The sequence below is a fragment of the Rhinatrema bivittatum genome, chromosome 3 (assembly GCF_901001135.1).
Source record: "Rhinatrema bivittatum chromosome 3, aRhiBiv1.1, whole genome shotgun sequence".
Lineage (NCBI taxonomy): Eukaryota > Metazoa > Chordata > Amphibia > Gymnophiona > Rhinatrematidae > Rhinatrema > Rhinatrema bivittatum.
Window position 1 is genome coordinate 100,192,837 of NC_042617.1, and position 23,116 is coordinate 100,215,952.

At 40.7% G+C, this 23,116-nt stretch overlaps 1 protein-coding gene across 8 annotated transcripts in view; it reads left to right on the forward strand.

The window, feature by feature from the left end:
- The window catches only part of SLX4IP (SLX4 interacting protein), a 343,277-nt gene that overhangs the window by 268,653 nt on the left and 51,508 nt on the right, over positions 1-23,116 (forward strand). The window lies entirely within an intron of this gene.

Below are 23,116 nucleotides of genomic sequence, written 5' to 3' on the forward strand. Positions count from 1 at the left end.
TTTCAGACTGAAGAAGAAACAGCTGTAAAGAGATATGATAAATGTCCATAAAATCTTGAGTGACATGGAACAGGTAAACAAGAAATGGTCACAAGAGCGGGAGCAGACAAGAGGCTGGAAACTACAGGCCGGTTAGCCTCACCTCGGTGGTGGGAAAGATATTGGAGTCACTGCTGAAGGAAAGAATTGTGAACTATCTACAAGCAGCAGAATTGATGGACCAGAGGCAGCATGGTTTCACCAAGGGAAGGTCCTGTCAGACAAATCTGATCGACTTTTTTGATTGGGTGACTAAGGAGTTGGATCAAGGAAGGGCGCTTGATGTTATCTACTTGGATTTTAGCAAAGCTTTTGATACGGTCCCGTACAGGAGGCTGGTGAATAAAATGAGAAGCTTAGGAGTGAGTGCCAAGGTGGTGGCCTGGATTGCAAACTGGTTGACGGACAGAAGACAATGTGTGATGGTAAATGGAACTTACTCTGAAGAGAGAGCGGTGTGTTAAGTAGAGTGCCACAAGGATCGGTGTTGGGACCGGTCCTGTTCAATATCTTTGTGAGCGACATTGCGGACGGGATAGAAGGTAAGGTTTGTCTTTTTGCGGATGACACTAAGATCTGCAACAGAGTGGACACGCCGGAAGGAGTGGAGAGAATGAGATGGGATTTAAGGAAGCTGGAAGAGTGGTTGAAGATATGGCAGCTGAGATTCAATGCCAAGAAGTGCAGAGTCATGCATACGGGTTGTGGAAATCCGAAAGAACAGTATTCGATGGTGGGGGAAGGGCTGATGTGCACGGAGCAGGAGAGAAATCTTGGGGTGATAGTGTCTAACGATCTGAAGTCGGCGAAACAATGTGACAAGGCGATAGCTAAAGCCAGAAGGATGCTGGGCTGCATAGAGAGAGGAATATCGAGCAAGAAAAGGGAAGTGATTATTCCCTTGTACAGGTCCTTGGTGAGGCCTCACCTAGAGTACTGTGCTCAGTTCTGGAGACCATATCTCTGAAGGGACAGAGCCAGGATGGAAACTGTCCAGAGAAGGTCGACCAAAAAGGTGGAGGGTCTTCATTGAATGACTTTCGAGGAGAGATTGAAGAATCTAAATATGTACACCCTGGAGGAAAGGAGGAACAGAGGTGATATGATACAGACTTTCAGATATTTGAAAGGTTTTAATGATCTAAAGACAATGACAAACCTTTTCCACTGGAAAAAAATCAGCAGAACCATAGGTCATGATTTGAAACTCCAGGGAGGAAGACTCAGGACCAATGTCAGGAAGTATTTCTTCAAGGAGAGGGTGGTGGATGCCTGGAACGCCCTTCCGGAGGAAGTGGTGAAGACCAAAACTGTGAAGGACTTCAAAGGGGCGTGGGATAAATACTTTGGATCCATAAAGTCTAAAGAATGTGAATGAAGAGAAGAGGCATGGGGGTAGTTTGCGGGAATTACGGCTACTACCTGGAGATTAATACCCTTATTCAATAAACATACTCACTGTTAATGCAATTCCAGCATTGCTCTATGCTTCAACGGCAAGAGGAAATGTGGAAAAAAAGGATTTGCATTCACAAAAAAACCAGGGAGTAGCTTGCTTGTTATGGCGGTTACTACCCCAAACCAAATAAGTCTGATACTTCACTTCAGTGCATATCCAGCATAGCTCTCTGCTTCAACGGCAGGGAGGAAAGAGGAAAAGATGATTTATATTCAGGCAACAATCAACAAGGAATAAATTACATAGTCTGGGCAAACAAATAATTATGGGAATAGCTTGCTTTTTACGGTGGTTATTACCTTGAATCAATTAAGCCTGATACTTCACTGGGAATACATATCCAGCACTGCTTCAACGGCAGGGGGAATAAAGAAAAGAGGAATTATATTCAGACAACAACAAGGACTGAATGGCACAGGCTGGGTAAACAAATAAGCGTGGGAGTAACTTATTGCAGCAGTTGCTACCCCTGACCAATTGAGCTGGATGCTTCGCTTGGATGCAGCTCCAGCGCTGCTCTCTACATCGATGGCAGGGGTGTAGGGAAACTGGAACCATGGGGTTGCTGATGGGGGGCCAAGAGTAACAGATAAGTATGAGAAAAAAAAGTGTGAAAGCTTGCTGGGCAGACTAGATGGGCCGTTTGGTCTTCTTCTGCCATCATTTCTATGTTTCTATGTTACACTTTCAAATAGTACTAGAACTACGGGGCACTCCATGAAGCTAATAGCACATTTAAAACACATTAAAAAAAATATTTTTTTTCACTCCATGTACATTTAAACTGTGGAATTTGTTGCCAGAGGATGTGGTGAAAGCCATTAGTATAGCTGGGTTTAAAAAGGCTTTATACAAATTCCTCGAGGAAATATCCATAAACCATTATTAACCATGTAGACCTGGGAAAGCCACTACTTATCATGGTTATGAGCAAAAAGAACTGATTCTTAAGGATCCTGGATGGCCACTATCGAAAGAGTGTTGAATTTGATGAACCTTTGGTCAGACCCACTATGGCATTTCTTATGTTCATAATATAGTTTTACTTCCACAGAATTTGTGATAAGTTCTTGTGGGAGCTGGGAGCAGATACAGCTTGTGAAATATCCAGGAGGATGGAAAGAAGCAGATTTTGGCTATTTCACACATGCGCGCGCACACGTTTATTTACAGAATAAAAAAAAAAAAAAGTACACAGACTGCTTACCTCAGCAGCCTTAAATGCAGTTTCAAAAGTATTACATACAAGTTGTCTGTCTGTATTCTAGCTTTCTATCTGTTTTCTGGGGCTTCCCTAACCCTTCTGGGCCCTGACATCTCATACTTTGGTGAGGTAAACCACCCTTCACCCAGGATCCCTTGCACAGCAGGTCCTTAAGGAGGACCGGAACAGATAGTTGTAACCAGTCCCTTAAGGTATTCTGAGGGAGTTTCCTATACACTCCCTTACATACCCTCCCCCTCAGCTCAGCCTTACCAGGCTGAGTGCCTTCCTGCACTAGGGACACCTCTCTAAACAGGAAATATGCATTGGTGTTTTCCTTTCCTGCCCTATGTCGTATCTTATAGCTGAAGGATTATAGGGCTAGGAACCACCTCATCACCCTTGCATTGCACTCTTTGTTCCTATTTATCCATATGAGCAGTTGATCTGTCATGAGCATGAACTGCCGTCCTAACAGGTAATATAGAAAGGTCTCTAAGGTCCAGTTAACTGCCAAGGCCTCCTCGATTGTTGAGTAACACCTGTCCCGTGGCATTCGTTTCCGGCTGATATATGCCACGGGGTGTTCTTGCCCATCCTTCTCTTGGACTAAGACTGCCACCAAGCCTACCTCTGAGGTATCAGTTTGCACTGTGAACGGTTCGGTGAAGTCCAGATTTATCAGGACTAGTTCAAAGCATAACGACTCTTTCAGAACCTTCTCTGCTTTGGCAGACCATTGGACCTTTCTGGGGCTCTCTTCATTAGCCGTGTAAGAGGCTCCACCTTCTCTGTGTAATTGGGTATTAATCTTCTATTATACCCTGAGAGGCCTAGGAAAGCAGTCACTTTTGCTTTTGTTTGCAGGACTGGCACCCAAATGATTGCTTCGACCTTCCGGGTCTGCGTGTTCCCAACCTTATATCCAAGATACTAGAATTCTTGCTCTCCCAGCAAGCATTTCTTGAGGTTGGCTGTCAGTCCTGCTTTCCCCAGACTTGTTAGTACTGCCTGGAGTTATCCTAAATGTGTCCTCCAGTCTGGGCTGCACACTACAGTGTCATCCAAGTAGGCGGCTGCATAACCTTGATGCAGGCACAACAGGTGGTCAACCATGTACTGAAAAGTTGCAGGGGCCCAATGGAGTCCAAAAAGGAGTTTAGTGAACTGGAAGAGATGAGGTCTAAAATGGAAATTAACTGGGCCAATCCTAGCATTCAATCAGCTTGTCCACTCAAGTTATCAGGTATGCATCGAGACCAAGTCCTTTTTAAAGTCAATGCAAAACCTGATTCTACCATCTGGCTTTGGCATCAGTACAATAGTAAGGAAACAGTCCCTGTTAGAGTCCTCTATAATTCCAAGCCTATCTCCTTTACTTCAGCCTCGATGCTCCAGCACCTGGTCTCAGGAATCCGATACGGCTGCTGCCGCAGGACAACTCCTGGAAGTGTAATGATATCATGCTGCACTAGGTACTGTTCTATCATGGTTCACTATTGTTGCATCCGTCGGTCACAGACGGCTGCTACCGCTCTGCCTTACCTCTTTTTCTCCCCTTTCACTCTATTTGGGCAAGATGGTTGCCTCCGGTGCCGAGGGCCTCGGCATTTCCAAACCAGCATGGGCGTCCCCATCCGCCATGCTCACTCCCGTGGCCTCCTAGGACGCGAGCGCACACATCTCCTACGTTCAAATACACATCATGGCGGGAACCTCGGGGGCAGCCCCACCGCATGACATCAGTACCTCCAGGCATATCTAGCCTCCGCCTCCGCTACCACCTTGAGTTAGCAAAGACTTCGCTTCGCTACTCTGACTGCTCTAAGCTGCATACCCCCTTCTACAAATCTGTTAGAAAGTCTTGCCTCTGTATTGTTTCCCTTGAGGTGGATATTCAAAAGCCATTTAGATGGATATCTGAAAAGTTATCAATCTACATGGCTAGCCAGCTATATTTAAAGCCATATGCGGCAAAATTCTAGCTGCATAATGTCTTAGAATTTAGCCACATAAGTCTGGTACATTCCAGGGGCAGGTGGGAGGCATTTCCGGGTGGGCCAGAGTTACACGCATAATTTATGCGGCTAACTCATGTGGCTAACTCTGATTGTGCTGTAGGGCTGTCCTAAAGTTGGCCGGATATACCTATCTGGCTAGCTTTAAGATAGACGGGATTATTCAGCGGTGCAGCCACCCTACTGAATATCCCCATTAAGTTAGCCGGATAGCTATATCTGGCTAACTTAACTAGCCGCCCAGAGGCTGAATATCAACCTCCTTATTTTTTGTTGTACTTAACACTTACACATTCCAACAAAAACTGAAATAAAATGAAGAGCCTTAATTAGTGGTTAGATATGTTTTCTGTAGTTGTCACTCAGTGAATCATATTACAAGTCTCAATGAGTCACAGTCACATGAATGTTTTAATCTTTCACTCAGGTTAACACAAGATATTTGCTGGTCTGGCGGAACTAGAAATTAACAATGAAATGTAATATGTTCTTTGCACCTCTCTAGGACTTCTCTGTATATATTTTTTCAAATTAAATTACATCCAAGGCTTTAGGCGAGCATTCCATGTAATGGCTCATCTTTAAACAGAAATTAGTGCCTGTATGTCTGGATTAGAATTACTATCCATTCTGATATATTAGGAATATTCTTGGCTTATTTTATGGTACAATCATGTTTTATGATAAATGGGCATATAATTTTACATACCTCCTGTTTCTTAAATTAAAAAATTAAATCTTAGGCTTTACATTGATGAAAAAGTATTCTATTTTTATTTTTGTAGGGGGTTGAGGGTGTTATATTTAATATAAAAGATAAATGAAAAATGAAAAATGTTATAGAGATAAATATGCATAGAGAAAAACTGCATCTCTCACCCAATGATAATCTGCTACTGTATAGTCAATTACATTTATAAAAATTAAGAAGTAGAAGTTTCTTAGAAAAAATGGAGTAGTGGAAGAACAGATTATTATTGTTAGTTGTGAACATGGAGTCAGTATTCCCACAAATTAGCAACTAAAATACGATTTAGACAAATGGTTTTCATTTGTGTCAGAAGAGCAGCTGTGGTTCTGTGCAAATGAGGTGATCCAGCTAACAAAGTACCACAACTGTGATGTGATTAGTCATGTTTGCCAAACTAGTGAGTACTTTTTGACTATAATTTTTGGAAGCTTGGAGAGGAAAGTGAACAGGAATTATCCTGGGAAGCAGTGAAAGTATAATAGGTGAAAGGATGACAAACCGTTAAACTATGCTGACAATGCAGCATTTAAAACAAAATCTGCTTGGCAAACTCTACAAATGGCAATAACTGAATATATGAAAATTAGAAAAGTGACAAAGTGAAAATCTGTATACAGGTTGAATTATGAGGTGGCCACAAACCAATGAAGCATTTGTTTTTAATGCTGACAGTGCAGCATTAAAAACAAAATCTGCCTGGCAAACTCTACAAATGGCAGTAGCTGAATATATGAAAAAGATGAAAATTAGGAAAGCAACCAAGTAAAAATCTATATAGAAGTTGAACTATGAGGCAGCCACGAACCAATGAAGCAGCAGAAACCAGGAAGGCTGCTCTACTCCTGCCATTTCCCCAGTCCTATGGGAGGAAGATCAAGGATTTCCAGAGGAAGAGCATGTGCAGAGTATCAGGGTGTTAAGGGGGGTGGAGTTGAAGGAATTTTCAAAGTATTGACAACAGGAAGAGCCTGGAGTTCTCTAGAATTGGGTGTGGGGAAGAGAGCCAGGTCACTGATTTCTCCCAGAAGTTAACTCAGGAGTTAGGCCATTGCTCTAACAGTTGACCAAACCTCTAAAGCTGTAGTTACATTTTTCTCAGCCATGTTGCTAAAGTAAATTGCACACAATGTGCCCAAAAACACTTTTATTCTAGAGCTTCCAAAGTTGTGAAACACACATCAAACTATATAAAGGCCACTAGTATATCAATTATCAACAGTCACAATGTAGAACCAAATCAATAGAATAAATTATCTGTGTATTTATAGGACCTCTGATCTACATGAGTGTGTTAGGCATACAGACTCATATTGTAGTGTACAGGTCCAAATTACTTTATTAATCACGAAGTCTATCTTTTGAGATTTTTGTAAATTTTTTTAAATATTGCTTCTTTTTTTTTTTTAAACGTTACAAGACCCACGCTGCTAATAGTCATTCTGTGCATCACCGTCGCACAGACCTTAGAACCAAGTCAAACTTCCAAAATAGAGAACCACTTTTCAACTCTTCAAATCGCTCTAAAAGATTTACTATTACAAAAGTCCCAAAGGTATACTCATCTTTCAAGCGTCCCGACACGGCCGTGTTTCGGACTGTCCTGGTCCTGCTTCAGGGGCAACAATTAGTCCAGACAAATTAAGGGTCTCCAACGATGTCTTTCTCACGGTTCAATTTCATTTTCTTCCGTTCTATCTGCAGTCGGCATCTCTGACCGCCATTCCATCCAAAAAACATGGCGGCTCTTCCGGTTTAAATACGCAATTCCGGCATACAAGATTGTCAACCTCAGTCTTTCTAACAGGTCGTCCTATAGTTTAAAGGACTATTAGTAGAAAAAGATACGCTGGGTGGTAGGCTTCAATTGCGTCGTCCTCTATAATAACTATACACAACGGGACGAAAATTGAAGTTTTTAATATGGTCATTTTGACGAATGAGGAGTAACAGCTAGTCTCTCATCTGGTCGAGGGTAGACAGAATCATACTCATAAGAAGATGCGGACCTATTATTAAAAGATCGAAAAAAGCAACTAGAAGGAACGAGTCATATTTGAAGGTACATTTGTACCCATGAAACATATAAAGTTAGTTTGCAGAGAGTCTTGCGTTCATTGAGTCCCAGAGGCTCAACTGAATTGAGACGGTGTATCCAAAAATGCTCCCCGGCGGTTTAGAAAAATCTGAATATCCAAAGTAAATAGCCAAAGTAAATTGAACACATCTTTGCAAATACCACGTTAAAAGTAATGAGCTCATTATCATAGTATCTGCATATTGAAATTTGCAGCCACATTAAAAAAAAAAAAAAAAAAAAGAAAGAAAAGTACCATGACATTTTTAATGCAGCTTCATTAGCAGACCTAACAACACTTTAGCTACCTTAGTGGATCTGTATTACAAATCACGCATATAGATGAAAAACATCTCAGATCCCTTGAGGAACACTGCTGTTACTACACAGCTTTGGTTTTATTTTCATTTGTTTTGCTTTTAATTTGAATTTAGAGTATAGAGCTATTTTTGTAGTCTGATCAATTTAGGTTATTTTATCTAGGATGTTTTTCTTTTTTTATTGAAATTTTGTTCCTTGGAAACTTATAATAAAGGTACAAGCTTTGAAATGCTTCATACAGTATTAACCCATGAGTGCTTACATCTTTAATTTTGTTTTAATTTTATGATTTTATTTTTAACATTATACTTTATTCTTTATTCTTCAACATTCCTAGCAGGCCGATACAGTACAGTGCGCTCCGACAGAGCACACTGTTAACCCGCGTTTGGGACGCACGTTTTCGACGCGCTAGCTTTACCCCTTATTCAGTGTCAAAAATGCGCGTCCAACCCCCCCCCCCAAGACTAATAGCGCCTGCAACATGCAATACATGTTGATGGCCCTATTAGGTATTCCCGCGCGATACAGTAAGTAAAATGTGCAGCCAAGCTGCACATTTTACTTTAAGAAATTAGCGCCTACCCAAAGGTAGGCATTAATTTCTGCCGGCGCCGGGGAAGTGCACAGAAAAGCAGTAAAAACTGCTTTTCTATGTACCCTCCGACTTAATATCATGGCAATATTAAGTCGGAGGTCTCAAAAGTTAAAAAGGTTAAAAATAAAAAAAAAATAATTTAAAATCAGCTCGCGGGTTTGAAAACCGGACGCTCAATTTTGCCGGCATCCGGTTTCCAAACCCATAGCTGTCAACGGACTCGAGAACTGACGCCGGCAAAATTGAGCGTCGGCTGTCAAACCCACTGACAGCCGCCGCTCCTGTCCCTAGTGCCTCTTTTTACCGCAGGTCCTAATTTAAATATTTTATCTTACTGTATCGAGCACACAGGACACTGGCCGCTCTCCCGCAAACTTTACTGTATCGGCCTGACAGTTAGGAAGCTGTGGATGAATTTCATAAACCATTGTTTTATCTGAGGATAAGCAGGATGGCAGTCCTCACAATGGAGCCTGGCACGGAAAACTTATGTCAGAGTTTCTAGAACTTTGACTGAGCCTCACTGAGCATGCCTTTGGCATTCATTATACCATGCATCCCTTCAGTTTTTCTTTTTCCTTAGAGCCCAGTGGTTGTGGTTTTTGAGTCTCCCGTATCAGAATTTTTTCTTATTTTTGAGTTTCCTTAGGAATGTTTTCACTTTGTTGTTCATCGTGGGGTCTTGCAGTCTTTCCATACTATCTCTAGGTTGGATTTTGACATTTGTTTTGTTTCCTTTCATGGTCTGTTCTCTTCCAAGGTGGCAGTACCCTCAATGCCCACCGCCTTCGAGTTCAATTTTTCATCCCTTTTATTTTGTATTGGCATGGACCATACAAATCATGGATTCCCATGATAGATGTGTCATCTGTTTGGGAACATTACATGACATCCGGGGTTGCTGCAAGTGTGCACAGATGACCACAAAAGGACACCATCCTGCTTAGATGTGATGGAATGTCCGTTCAGACACCGAAAGACTGATCCATCAGCCTCGGGAGGCATCAATAGTGAAGGACCGCAGAGCCACACCAATGGATTTTGAGTCATTGGGTGCCACTGGCTCTCTCAAGGTTGAAGGCTGGTAGAGACAACTGAGAAAGGACAACGCCCAGCTCACCTTGGTCGAAAAAGGTGGTCTGGTTCCTCTTTTTTGACTTTAGCACCAAGAGAAGCACGAAAGAAGCATCGGCATCATTCCCCATTGATGCACAATGCCAAGTGTGGTGTCAGTCCGGCTGCTGCCGAGAATCCCTTGAAATGACCCTGCGGTGAGGAGAGCTTATCCTCCGAGTTATATGGAGGTTCACTTTGGTCTCCAGTCCTGGTGTCAGTCACCAATCTTTTTCTATGTTCTGAAGAGGACGTGGCCAATTCTCCTGCCTCTTAGGCAAGTCTTGGCATTGGCGATATTTGAGGAGGTTGGAGAGGTGCGTGTAGCTGGTCGTGGAAAAGATGCAGTGTTCTTGGAGCACCAATGATGGCACTGTCTTTCCTTGAGCTGCTGCTCGATTCACCTGCAGACACTTGTTGGCATCCTACCATGTATTCATATTTATTTTTATTTATTCTTTTTATTCTCATGTTTTAGCCCCTGAGGAAGCCAATGTGCGACTCGGCCAGAGTCAGGCTCTTTTAACTACTGCAACTTTGTGTGAATAAAAATTCTTGATCCTAAGGCGACAGGTCTGTTTCGTTTTTGTTGTGTATATCCTGTTTTTGTACAAAAAAATGGCCAAAGAGATTGATTTGTCTCTATGCCAAGAGGCAGAACCTAGAAAGGACATCTTCAATTTATAAATGTTTTGGTATGCTGCTACATGTTGCAGAGGTTCAACAATGCGGAGACTACAACAAGAACTTCAGACAAAAATGTGGCAGATGCCTTTGTCAACATGCCCAGTCTGAAAGAAGAAAAAGGAAAAAAAGATCTAAAATTTACTTTCAGTGAAAGACCCTGCTTTACTGGATAACACAACAAAAATACTTTTTCCAATCAGCTATATTAAATTCTAGAATAGCTGCACATCAATTATCCATAGTGCAGTATGTGTATTCCTGCTTACAGAAACTGCAGGATATGACTCAAGAACTTCCAACAGATTTCAATCAATGTTGTGATTCAGTTGTCCACATGGTGAAAGAATGTAGTAAGCATCTAATCAATCTATAAGGTTTATAACACTTCTTCCAGGACTTCATCAGTAGCCTAGTGACTCAGAAGATTAGCTTGACTTAGAACCTCTGTGCTTTATGATGATGTCCATGAAAAAGTGGCTGATGTTCCATATATAGGAGAGAATTTCTTTGAAGAAAACATGAAAGAAACAGTAGATTTGATTAAAGATCATTGTGCTACTCTCCTGACATTGTCAGCAGAAATGAAAAATTAACACTGTATGAAGGTGGTGGATGTATGGAATGGCCTCCCTGTGGAGAGTGGAAACTAGGCAGTATCCGAACTCAAGAAATCATGGAATAATCACAGAGGATCTCTGCGGAAATGGCAGGTTTTGAATGGCTGAGTAGTTGGTGTGGATGGACAGACTAGATAGGCCATATAGTCTTTTTCTGCTGTTACATTTTTATATTTAAAAAGCCTCCAACTCAGTACTACAAAAGACAGTACTTCTTTTGAAGGAGAAGATGCCAACCTTGCCCTTTTTGATGTGCATTCCTTCAGCAGCAGCTAAGGAGCGTGTCAAAGGGAGCACAAATCAAATCTTTGCAAATTTTCAAAACCAAATCAAACTAAAATGTATTAAACATCAGACAAAATTTCCAGTTAGACTTAGACAGTCTTCTGTGTAGGGAAGACTTCAGCTCTTTCATTTGAAATGGTCTTTAAATCACTAGGTTCATAAAACAGTTATTGGTTAAATTAAAAATCCCACAGTCCAAACAATTCTCCAAGGAGGCACTACCTATTTGCAGAATAAATTAACATTCTGCAGCATGAACTATCAAGCCTACTCTTAACCAATGCAACCTGTATGTTCCAGTACAGAAAAGAACATAGGTTACTACTCAAATATTTTCTAATTTCAAAAGAGACAGGAGGTCTTTGTCTGATCCTGAACCCAGAAACCATAACAAGTATCTAAAAAAAGTTCAAGATGTACTTTTTTAAAAGTGAATTTTCAAAGAGTTATGCCCATAAAAATCAGCAAATAACACAGACTCATGTATATGCTATTTTATAAACCTCAGAATACACACGTAAGGGTATATGAGTAAGTTTGCACGTGTGAAAAAGGAATGGGCCAGGGCAGAACCAACATTTACATTAGTAAGTTGCTAATTTATAAGCAGTTTACACATAGGTTAGGCAGCTTACTCGGGTATATTTACACCTGATCTGGAGTAAGTGATAGTAAAGATCTTAAAAGAGAAATACTGACTAGGTTGGAATCTGGGTGAAATGACGGGAGTGGAGGCTGAAGAGCCAGAAGAATCTCGAAAACCTGCAGATGGACTGGAAAAATGAATTAGTAAAATTGGTAATTGTGTGTAATTATGAAAGTAAAATCTCTATCTATATATTGTAAAAGTTAGACATAAAAATACCTGGGTATAACAGTTGTGCGCTTCTTATCCGCATAACTTCTGATTTATCCAGCTAAAGAAAGTGGCACTTGCCCACACAAGTTCTGACTTATCCAGCTAAGTAGCAGCAAACTCACTACTTATACATTGTCTTAAAATACTACTTAGCTGGTTAATTCAGATTGCCAAATAAGTCTAAAAAGTGCTTCTTATCTGGCTATCTGACTTAGCCAGATAAATAGCGCTTTTTAGACTTATCCAGCTAAGTAGCAACTTTGACAATACTTAGCCAGGTAGGTCAGAACTTATCTGGATAAGTACACTATGTATTTGTGCTTTTTTTTTTTTTTTCATGCACGCATGTTACCAGGTATATTTATGCATATTTTATAACCTGCGTAAATCATATACACGCAGGTTCTAAAATTCAGCAGTAGATTTTTGTGTGCCCATATACATGTATATATGGGGGCATGCACAGCTGTTTGAAAGTTATCTTTCTTGTATCATCCTTCCTCAATTGGAGGTCAGCGACTGGTTTGCTACCTTAGATCTTAAAGTTGAGTTCATGCACATTCCAATTAACAAAAGTTGCAAGAAATTTCTCCATTTTACCAATCAGAATAATCATTATCAATTTTGAGTTCTCCCTTTAAATCTTTCAACTGCTCCAAGAGTATTCACAAAATGCATTAAAGTAGTTGCTCATCTAAGTCTACAAAATGTATTTGTTTTTCCCTATGTAGATGACTCTTATATCAGGCTGAACCCATCTACAAGCTCATTCTTCCATGCTTCATATGATACAAATCCGTCAATATCTCAGATTCATCATCAGTCTGCTAAAATCCAATGTAAAACCTTCTCATGTTATGGCCTTCCTAGGACCCTATCTTGTTACATCTCAGGGCAAAGCTTTTCTTTATCTTTAGAGCAAGAGCTTTCAGAAGAAAATCCTGTCACTCTCCCAACAAAGAAGAGTTACGGTCTGTCATTTTATGCAGATGTTAAGGCACATGGCTGCAATAGTCCATGTCACTGGACTATTGCTGCCATGTGCAAGCCTTGCTATAAGACCAGCTCAATGGCATCTAAAATTCCAGTAGAATCAGCGTCTCCAACTGCTGTCTTACAATGTACAAATAGCCAGCACTCTTGTACAGTCTTTGAAATGGTGGTTAAACCCTCCCAGCTTACTCAGATGTCACTTCTTTCAACAACCTCAGAATCCAGAAACAATAACCACAGATGCTTCCAAACAAGGTTGATGAGCTCATTTCTATTACCTGTGCTTTCAAGAAAAATGACTTTATACCAACCATCTAGAATTAAGTGTAGTCCCTGGCTAAAGAACAAATTAATCTTAATTCAAACAACCAAGTAGCAACATTCTATATCAATAAACTGGGAGGGACAAGCTCTTTCAGTCTTTGTCAAGAAGCCTTCAAAATTTGTAAATCAGCAAGCTTTCTGTGGAGAGAAAACCAGATAGACAAACTAAGTCACGAGTTACAACCATACAAATAATCATTAGACAATCAAGTAGCCCAAGAAGTTCAAGATATCCCTTACCGATCATCACACAGTGGGGTGGATTTTATAATTTTATAAGATACGCGCGTAGCTTATAAAATCCGGGGTCGGTGCGCGCAAGGGGGTGCACCGAGCCAGGCGCGCGCTGCCTGTTCCCTCCGAGGCCGCTCCGATTTCGGAGCGGCCTCAGAGGGAACTTTCCTTCGCCCTCCCTCCACCTTCCCCTCCCTTCCCCTACCTAATCCACCCCCCCGGCCCTATCTAAACCCCCTCCTTACCTTTGTTGGCAGATTTACGCCTGCTGAAAGCAGACGTAAATCTGTGCGCGCCAGCGGGCTGCTGGCGCGCCATCACCTGACCCGGGGGCTGGTCCAGAGGCCTCGACCATGCCCCCGAGCCGGCGCCATGCCCATGGGCCCACCCCCGAAACGCAGCGTCATGCCCCCGAAATGCCGCGTCATTTATGGAACGCCCCCGACACGCCCCTTTTACGAAGCCCCAGGACTTACGCGCATGCCGGCGGCCTATGCAAAATAGGCGCGTGTAAATCCAGCCGGATTTACACGCGCAGGGCATTTAAAATCCGGCCCAGTGTGCATAGGGCTAAAGCATGATATCACAAGTTGTGGCTCCAAAGATTGAGACTTCAGAAAATCTTTACTTCGATGCAAAAAACTGGAGCAATCCTAAGGCAAAGAAGGCATCAATGTTAAAAGAGCATGGAGCTACACCAATCGCTTGGGATACATCTCAACCAAGGGAGCCTCATTCAACCTCAGCACCAAGATTGAAGCATAGGTCCAGGAAGAGAGCATTCATGTTCCTGCTGCTCAACTTTAGTGAAGAGTTTTTTCAGCTCTGGCTCAGATCCCAGAAGATTTGTCTCAGAACATCAGGGAAAAGTTTCAAAGCATCAGTATTGACTCCCATCTTGGGAGATAGAGCAATTTCCTGCAGTAAATACAGCTAACAAATGGGAGAAATCCTTAGCATAGTAGGGGGGAGTGAGGTGGCGGAGTGGAAAGTAAGATTAAAGAAGGGTGATGGCCACAGCTAGAATAGTGAAGGCAATCAAGCTTATGTGGCTGACACGAGGGAGATACCCTCAGATAGAATGGCATAGGACTGGGTAGACTGAGTGCACCAGATTGTCCCTTATCTGCCAACATCTACCATGTTATTGTGTAGTAAACATTGGTGGTTTTAACTGTTATGTTACATGTCTTTTAGTCATTAGACTGTAGGTGGCCTCATTAGGATACCTATAAGGTCAACACAGGTAGATGGAGTTATCACCAATCTAAGATGAGGATGGTGGGTATTTGAATTTTGTCTGCAAAACTTTTTCCAGCAGAGCAAAATTGTACAATCCTGTACTACAGAAATCTGAATAGGGCTTACTGTGTCCTAGACCATTTTATATTACTGTACCACAGCAAAACAAATGGTTTCATTCATGATTGACAGATGCACCATTTAGCTCACCCAGTTGATTATGGTAAACAGAAAAATCTTAAAGCAACAATCTGTTGATTAAATGTCTGCCTATTATAATCAATTAACTAGTCCTCAAATCCTTACCTTATATGTAAACCCTGGCTGATAGTCCCCAATAAGGTCCCAGAAACCACACCTCAAACACATACTCTGATATCCAAATTTCCTATGCTATTACTTTTAACTTAACCGCTTGGATAACTTAGAAAACTATCAAACCTATTTCGTGCCTAAATGTAAACCGTTGTGATGGTGCACTACTAAACGACGGTATAGAAAAGTTTTTAAATAAATAAATAAAATAAATAAACTTCTTGTCCAGGATTCATTGCAAGGAAAGGGGAGGAAGAAAAATAAGTCTTCTAGATCCTATGTGGTTTTTTCACGCCAAGGCCACTATAAAGTGTATGTAAACAGCATTGATGAACTATAGCAATAACTACGCTGTAAGCATGGGATGGTTTTCCAATTTAAGTTTTACAATAAATGATGTAATTGATGGAAATTTTGTTACAGTTTTTCATTTTCAAAAGATATTGTTACCCAAGTTCTTGAATACATTTGTGACTTTAAGCCTCCAATTGATTTACTCTGCTACTAATGTCCATTTCTTTCTGAATCCTAATCCCTTCCCATTAATGGGGTAGTTTTGGAATTTCCTCCCAAAATTTGTTGGATAGGGATGTTATCTACCAATTTAGATTTAATTAAAATCCCATTTTTCATACCTTTAGTCCTGTTCAGTCAATCTGCTTGCTCCCTAGTTTGTTACTGGATGGTACCTCCCTGCTCCTCTCTTCCCTGGTTATATCAATAAGATGGTTGTGAATACAGTAAATGGGTGCCACAGGATTTCTTCACATTCTCCTCCTCAGGAATGAGCCCAGATCCATTCCTCCTCAGGACTTCCAATAGTCCATCCATGGTCTCTGGTTGAGGAAACTCACTCCTCTAAGATATTACTATCCTGAGTCCCTGGATCCTGGATCCTAGGGGCTCAGGTTACAAAAAATAAAAATCTTAAGAAAAGGAAAAACAAAAATAGAGAAGGAAGGGTGGACAATTTTCCTTCTCTTAAAAACAAAAAGTTCCCTAGAAGGCATCTTAAGGCTAGGCAGAGGCACCCTTTCCTCTTTACTGAATCCAGGTCTCCTCTTTAGAGACTCAAGAGTCCTTCCCTGTGGAAAAAAAAATCAATAAAAGAAGGGGACAGCATGCTGCCCCTATAAAGAATAACTCAAAAGTCCACACCCTAAAATGGTGGCAAGGGTTTATATACTCTGAAAGCTTGCCATCTCAGGCTCTCTCATGGGCAGTTATACACCACACTAACTATTCTGTTTCCTCTCATCTAGTAAATGGATCAGTCCTTCTGGTAGAAATCCATGGAGATCTCTATATATGCCTTTGCTGAGGATTTATTTTTGTTAAAGAAGGGTGGACTCATTTACAGGTATAGATGTGGAATAATAAGGCTACTGTATATAATTTGTCCTATAAAATTCTGCCTTGCAGAGTATTTAACTTTTTTAATTGATTTTTTCAGTGAAATCTTCACAGTTATGACTTTCAGTGGTTTTTTTTTTGGGGGGGGGGGTTTGCCCAAGAACCTCAACAAAGAGCCACCGGATTTGATTTTATGACCAGCCTTTCTCATATTACCTTCAGCTGCAAGTTTTCTCTTATAAGAAAATAAAAGAAACTCATGTGCCTCCAGCTTCAAAGTGTGTTAACGTAAAGGCAGGAAAAAAAAGCTACCTCGCAAAACATTGAGGGCTTAGCATTCAACAGATATCCGGGTATGTAAGTTAGCCAAATAATACTTCTCTGGCTAACTTACATGGATATTCAGCAGCACAGCTATGCTGTTGAATAGCCGTGTATAAATCGCTGCATTGCATATAAATCTTATTCGGCTAAGTTAGACCTACTCTATGGCAGGTCTAACTTACCTGGTTAACTTAACCAGATTAGTATTAATATTACTATCTTCAACATTGCCAATCCGGATTTCTAAGAAATACCTGGCACATCACAAGAGTGGATCCATTTCTTGTTGCCTACTCCCAGTGATAATTAAAAGCTTACAAAGAGTGCCTAATTCATACATCTCATTAGATATTTAGGCATGATCAAGCCCTCTATTTACCTGTCACACAGTGTAATTATTTATAGATAATGTTTAATTGATAGGAAGGATACTGATAACTTCTTGTTTGGGGAAAAGCTCCAGCACCTTGTTTTGTTTGTCCATTCATAATGTATTCTGTTATAGTTTTGTTTTTTACCAAACTACAAATCTAGGAAAGGTCAGTTCACAGTGTATCTTAACAGAAAAAGTGTCTTGTATATTTTTGTGTTTCCTTTGACTAAGCCCAGGATGAGACCCCATTCAGTTCCCAGTAGTCCAGTTAGAGACATCCTGTTCTAAAGGCTAACTAACAGGCCGATGCAGTACATTTTGTTCAGCCAAGCGCACTGTTTAACCCTTGGGTGAATGCAGGTTTTGGACGAGCATCCACAACCCCTTATTCAAAACTTGGGTCCAACCCCCTGCAAAACTAATAGCACTCATCAACATGCAAATGCATTTACATTTACATTTGCATTTACATTTACATTTACATATAAATTTGCATTTATAAATGCATTTGCATTTACATGCAAATGCACATACAGATCATATTATAATGGGTCTTGACAAAGGCTACTCCTTCTTATTAATCCTGTTAGACATCTCTGCGGCGTTTGACACCGTCAACCACTCCATTCTTCTGGATCGCCTAACAGACATTGGTATCTCAGGATCTGCCCATAGTTGGTTCAAATCTTTCCTCCACAATAGATCCTTCAAAGTTAAAATCAACAACAAAGAATCGCCATTAACAAAATCCAATTTAGGAGTTCCACAAGGATCTTCCCTTTCCCCAACCCTTTTTAATATTTACCTCCTACCCCTTTGCCAATTGCTATCTGACCTTAATTTAATTCATTATCTGTATGCAGACGATGTACAGATTCTTATTCCTATTACAGAATCTATTTCAAAAGCACTTTCCCACTGGAATAACTGCCTTATATCTATCACTAACCTCCTCAATAGATTAAATCTGGTCTTTAACTCTTCAAAGACGGAGCTCCTCCTCATCTCAGCAAATGAAAAAAATATTCCCATACCATTCCCTCACAACACATTCATCACTCATAAGCAGGTGAGAGATCTTGGAGTAATTCTCGATAATAGACTAACCTTAAGAAAATGGTTAATACTACATCCAAAGACTGTTTTTACAGACTCCAGGTTCTGAAACGACTCAAGCCACTTCTTTTTTTCAAAGATTTCAGAACAGTACTCCAGGCGTTGTTATTCTCCAAGATTGACTATTGCAGTGCCCTCCTCCTTGGCCTACCCAAATCGACCATTAAACCGCTTCAGATGATTCAAAATGCTGCAGCGAGATTACTGACCAACACCAGCCGCGGAAATCACATCTCACCCATCCTCAGAAACCTACATTGGCTACCTGTAAATTTCAGAATCCTTTACAAAGCAATTACCCTAATACATAAAACCATCCATCACCAACTCCATCTCAGCCTTGAAATACCCTTCAAACTTCATTCCTCCAATAGGCCAATTAGAGATAATCATAAAGGTACTTTGAACTACCCCCCAACTAAAGCCTCACGCCTTTCCTCGACCAAAGACCGAGCTTTTTCAATAGCAGGTCCATCTATTTGGAACAACATTCCTTCAAGCCTCCGACTAGAACCCTGTCTCATTACATTCAGGAAAAAACTTAAGACGTGGCTATTCCTCCAAGCCTTCAATGATCCTCCAGACAACCCTTAGTCTTCTTTATCCACACTTGGACGTAGAAGATTAAAGTCTGACAACCATTCAAACGAAGAACTCTGGCACTTACTGATTAAAGCATCTTGCTTTAATCCAAATTCCTTTTGGACTATGCTTCTTTAATTATTTTTTGGCATTTAACTTCCTTCCAGCTTTTAAGCTTCCCAAGTTTTTACTCCTTGTTAAATGTAACTTTATCTTATTCTCTTCTCTTGTTAATTACTTTTATTTATTGCTTCTGTTATACCCTTGTTTTATGTAAACCGATCCGATATGGTTTATTTACTATGAAGGTCGGTATAAAAAAGTGTTAAATAAATAAATAAATAAATAGGATTATAGACAGTGCTGGGGAGGAGCTGGCTGTCGTGGTACATGTAGGCACCAACGACATAGGAAAATGTGGGAGAGAGGCTCTGGAAGCCAAATTTAGGATTTTAGGTAGGAAGCTGAAATCCATAACCTCCAGGGTGGCATTCTCTGAAATGTTTCCTGTTCCATGTGCAGATCCCCAGAGGCAAGCAGAGCTCCAGAGTTTTGATGCGTGGATGAGACGATGGTGCAGGGAAGAGGGATTCAGCTTTGTAAGGAACTGGGGAAACTTTTGGGGAAAGGGGAGACTTTTCCGGAAGGATGGGCTCCACCTTAACCAGAGTGGAACCAAGCTGATGGCACTAACTTTCAAAAAGGAGATAGAGCAGCTTTTAAACTAGAACAAGGGGGAAAGCCAACAGTCACTCAGCAGTGCATGGTTCGGAGAAATGTATCCTTGAAGGATACTAATGAAACAGGAGAGTTAGGGCATCCCAAAAGAGAGGTTCCATCAAAAGCAAACATAGTTCATATGCCTATATGTAAAAAATCACCAAAGCTAATGATTTCCGAATTATCCCTAGCAACTGAAAAGCAGGTTGATAATACAAACAAAAAACACACTTTGAAATGTCTGTATGCCAATGACAGAAGTATAAGAAGTAAGATGGGAGAGTTAGAGTGTATAGCAGCATATGATGAGATTGACATAATTGGCATCACAGAGACTTGGTGGAAGGAGGATAACCAATGGGACAGTGCTATATCAGGGTACAAATTATATCGCAATGATAGGGAGAATCAACTTGGTGGGGGGGGTGGCACTTTATGTCCGGTAGGGTATAGAGTTCAACTGGATAAAGATCATACAAGAGACTAAATGCTCAGTAGAATCTATATGGGTAGAAATCCCATGTGTGTTGGGTAAGAGTATAGTGATAGGAGTATACTAATGTCCACCTGAACAAAATGGTCAGACTGATGAAATGATAAGAGAAATCAGGGAAGCTAACCAATTTGGCAGTGCAATAATAATGGGAGATTTCAATTACCCCAATATTGACTGGGTAAATATAGAAGGACTAGGGGGCATTCCATGAAGTTAGCAAGTAGCACATTTAAGGCTATTCTTTTTCATTCAACGCACAATAAAGCTCTGGAATTTGTTGCCAGAGGATATGGTTAGTGCAGTTGGTGTAGATGGGTTAAAAAAAGGTTTGGATAAGTTCTTGGAGGAAAAGTCCATTAATGGCTATTAATCAAGTTTACTTAGGGAATAGCCACTGCTATTAATTGCATCAGTAGCATGGGATTTTCTTAGTGTTTGGGTAATTGCCAGGTTCTTGTGGCCTGGTTTGGCCTCTGTTGGAAACAGGTTGCTGGGCTTGATGGACCCTTGGTCTGACCCAGCATGGCAATTTCTTATGTTCTTATGATTTTATTTGATGTTGCAGCAATGTCCCTGCAGATTGCTTCATGGAGCAATTGGTTCAGGAACCAACAAGAGAGGGAGCTATTTTAGATTTAATTCTTAGTGGAACGCAGGATTTGGTGAGAGAGATAATGTTGGTGAGGCCTCTTGGCAACAGTGATCATAACATGATCAAATTTAAACTAATAACTGGAAGGAGGACAATAAGTAAATCTGCAGCTCAAACACTAAACTTTCAAAAGGGAAACTTTGATAAAATAAGGAAAATAGTTAGAAATAAACTGAAAGGTGCAGCTGCAAAGGTTAAATGTTTTCAACAGGCATGGACATTGTTTAAAAATACAATCCTAGATGTGCAGTCCATACGTATTCCACACATTAAGAAAGGTGGAAGGAATGCAAAATGATTACTGTCATTGTTAAAAGGTGAGGTGAAAGAGGCTATTTTAGCCAAAAAAAATCCTTCAAAAATTGGAAGAAGAATCCATCTGAAGAAAATAGGATAAAATATAAGCATTGTCAAGTTAAGTGTAAAACATTGATAAGACAGGCGAAGAGAGAATTTGAAATGAAGTTGGCCATAGAGGCAAAAACTCATAATAAAAACTTTTTAAAATATATCTGAAGCAAGAAACCTGTGAGGGAGTCAGTTGGACCATTAGATGACCGAAGGGTTAAAGGGGCTCTTAGTGAAGATAAGGCCATTGCAGAAAGACTAAATTAATTCTTTGCTTCCGTGTTATTAATGAGGATTTTGGGACATAACATTTCCGGAGATGGTTTTCAGGGGTGATGAGTCAGATGAACTGAACGAAATCACTGTGAACTTGGAAGATGTAGTAGGCCAGATTGACAAACTAAAGAGTAGCAAATCACCTGGACCGGATAGTATGCACCCTAGGGTACCGAAGGAACTAAAAAATGAAATTTCTGATCTATTAGTTAACATTTGCAACCTATCTTTAAAATCATCCATTGTACCTGAAGACTGGAGGGTGGCCAATGTAACACCAATATTTAAAAAAGGCTCCAGGGGTGAACCAGGTAACTATAGACCAGTGAGCCTGACTTCAGTGCCGGGAAAAATAGTGGAAACTATTCTCAAGATCAAAATCGTAGAGCATTGATCTTGGTTTAATGGAACACAGTCAACATGGATTTACCCAAGGGAAGTCTTGCCTAACAAATCTGCTTCATTTTTTTGAAAGGGTTAATAAACATGTGGATAAAGGTGAACCGGTAGATGTCGTGTATTTGGATTTTCAGAAGGCGTTTGACAAAGTCCCTCTTGAGAGGCTTCTAAGAAAACTAAAAAGTCATGGGATAGGAGGCGATCTCCTTTCGTGGATTACAAACTGGTTAAAAGACAGGAAACAGAGAGTAGGATTAGATGGTCAATTTTCTCTGTGGAAAAGGGTAAACAGTGGAGTGCCTCAGGGATCTGTACTTGGACCGGTGCTTTTCAATATTTATATAAATGATCTGGAAAGGAATACGTCGAGTGAGGTAATCAAATTTGCGGATGATACAAAATTATACAGAGTAGTTAAATCACAAGCGGATTGTGATACATTACAGGAGGACCTTGCAAGACTGGAAGATTGGGCATCCAAATGGCAGATGAAATTTAATGTGGACAAGTGCATGGTGTTGCATATAGGGAAAAATATCCTTGCTGTAGTTACACAATGTTAGGTTCCATATTAGGAGCTACCACCCAGGAAAAAGATCTAGGCATCATAGTGGATAATACCTTAAAATCGTCGGCTCAGTGTGCTGCAGCAGTGAAAAAAGCAAACAGAATGTTAGGAATTATTAGGAAGGGAATGGTTAATAAAACGGAAAATGTCATAATGTCTCTATATCGCTCCATGGTGAGACCGCACCTTGAATACTGTGTACAATTCTGGTCGCCGCATCTCAAAAAAAATATAGTTGCGATGGAGAAGGTACAGAGAAGGGCAACCAAAATGATAAAGGGGATTGAACAGCTCCTCTATGAGAAAAGGCTGAAGAGGTTAGGGCTGTTCAGCTTGTAGAAGAGACGGCTGAGGGGGGATATGATAGAGGTCTTTCAGATCATGAGAGGTCTTGAAAGAGTACATGTGAATCAGTTATTTACACTTTCGAATAATAGAAGGACTAGGGGGCATTCCATGAAGTTAGCAAGTAGCACATTTAAGACTAATCGGAGAAAATTCTTTTTCACTCAATGCACAATAAAGCTCTGGAATTTGTTGCCAGAGGATGTGGTTAGTGCAGTCAGTGTAGCTGGGTTCAAAAAAGGTTTGGATAAGTTCTTGGAGGAGAAGTCCATTAACAACTATTAATCAAGTGTACTTAGGGAATAGCCACTGCTATTAATTGCATCAGTAGCATGGGATCTTCTTAGTGTTTGAGTTATTGCCAGGTTCTTGTGGCCTGGTTTGGCCTCTGTTGGAAACAAGATACTGGACTTGATGGACCCTTGGTCTGA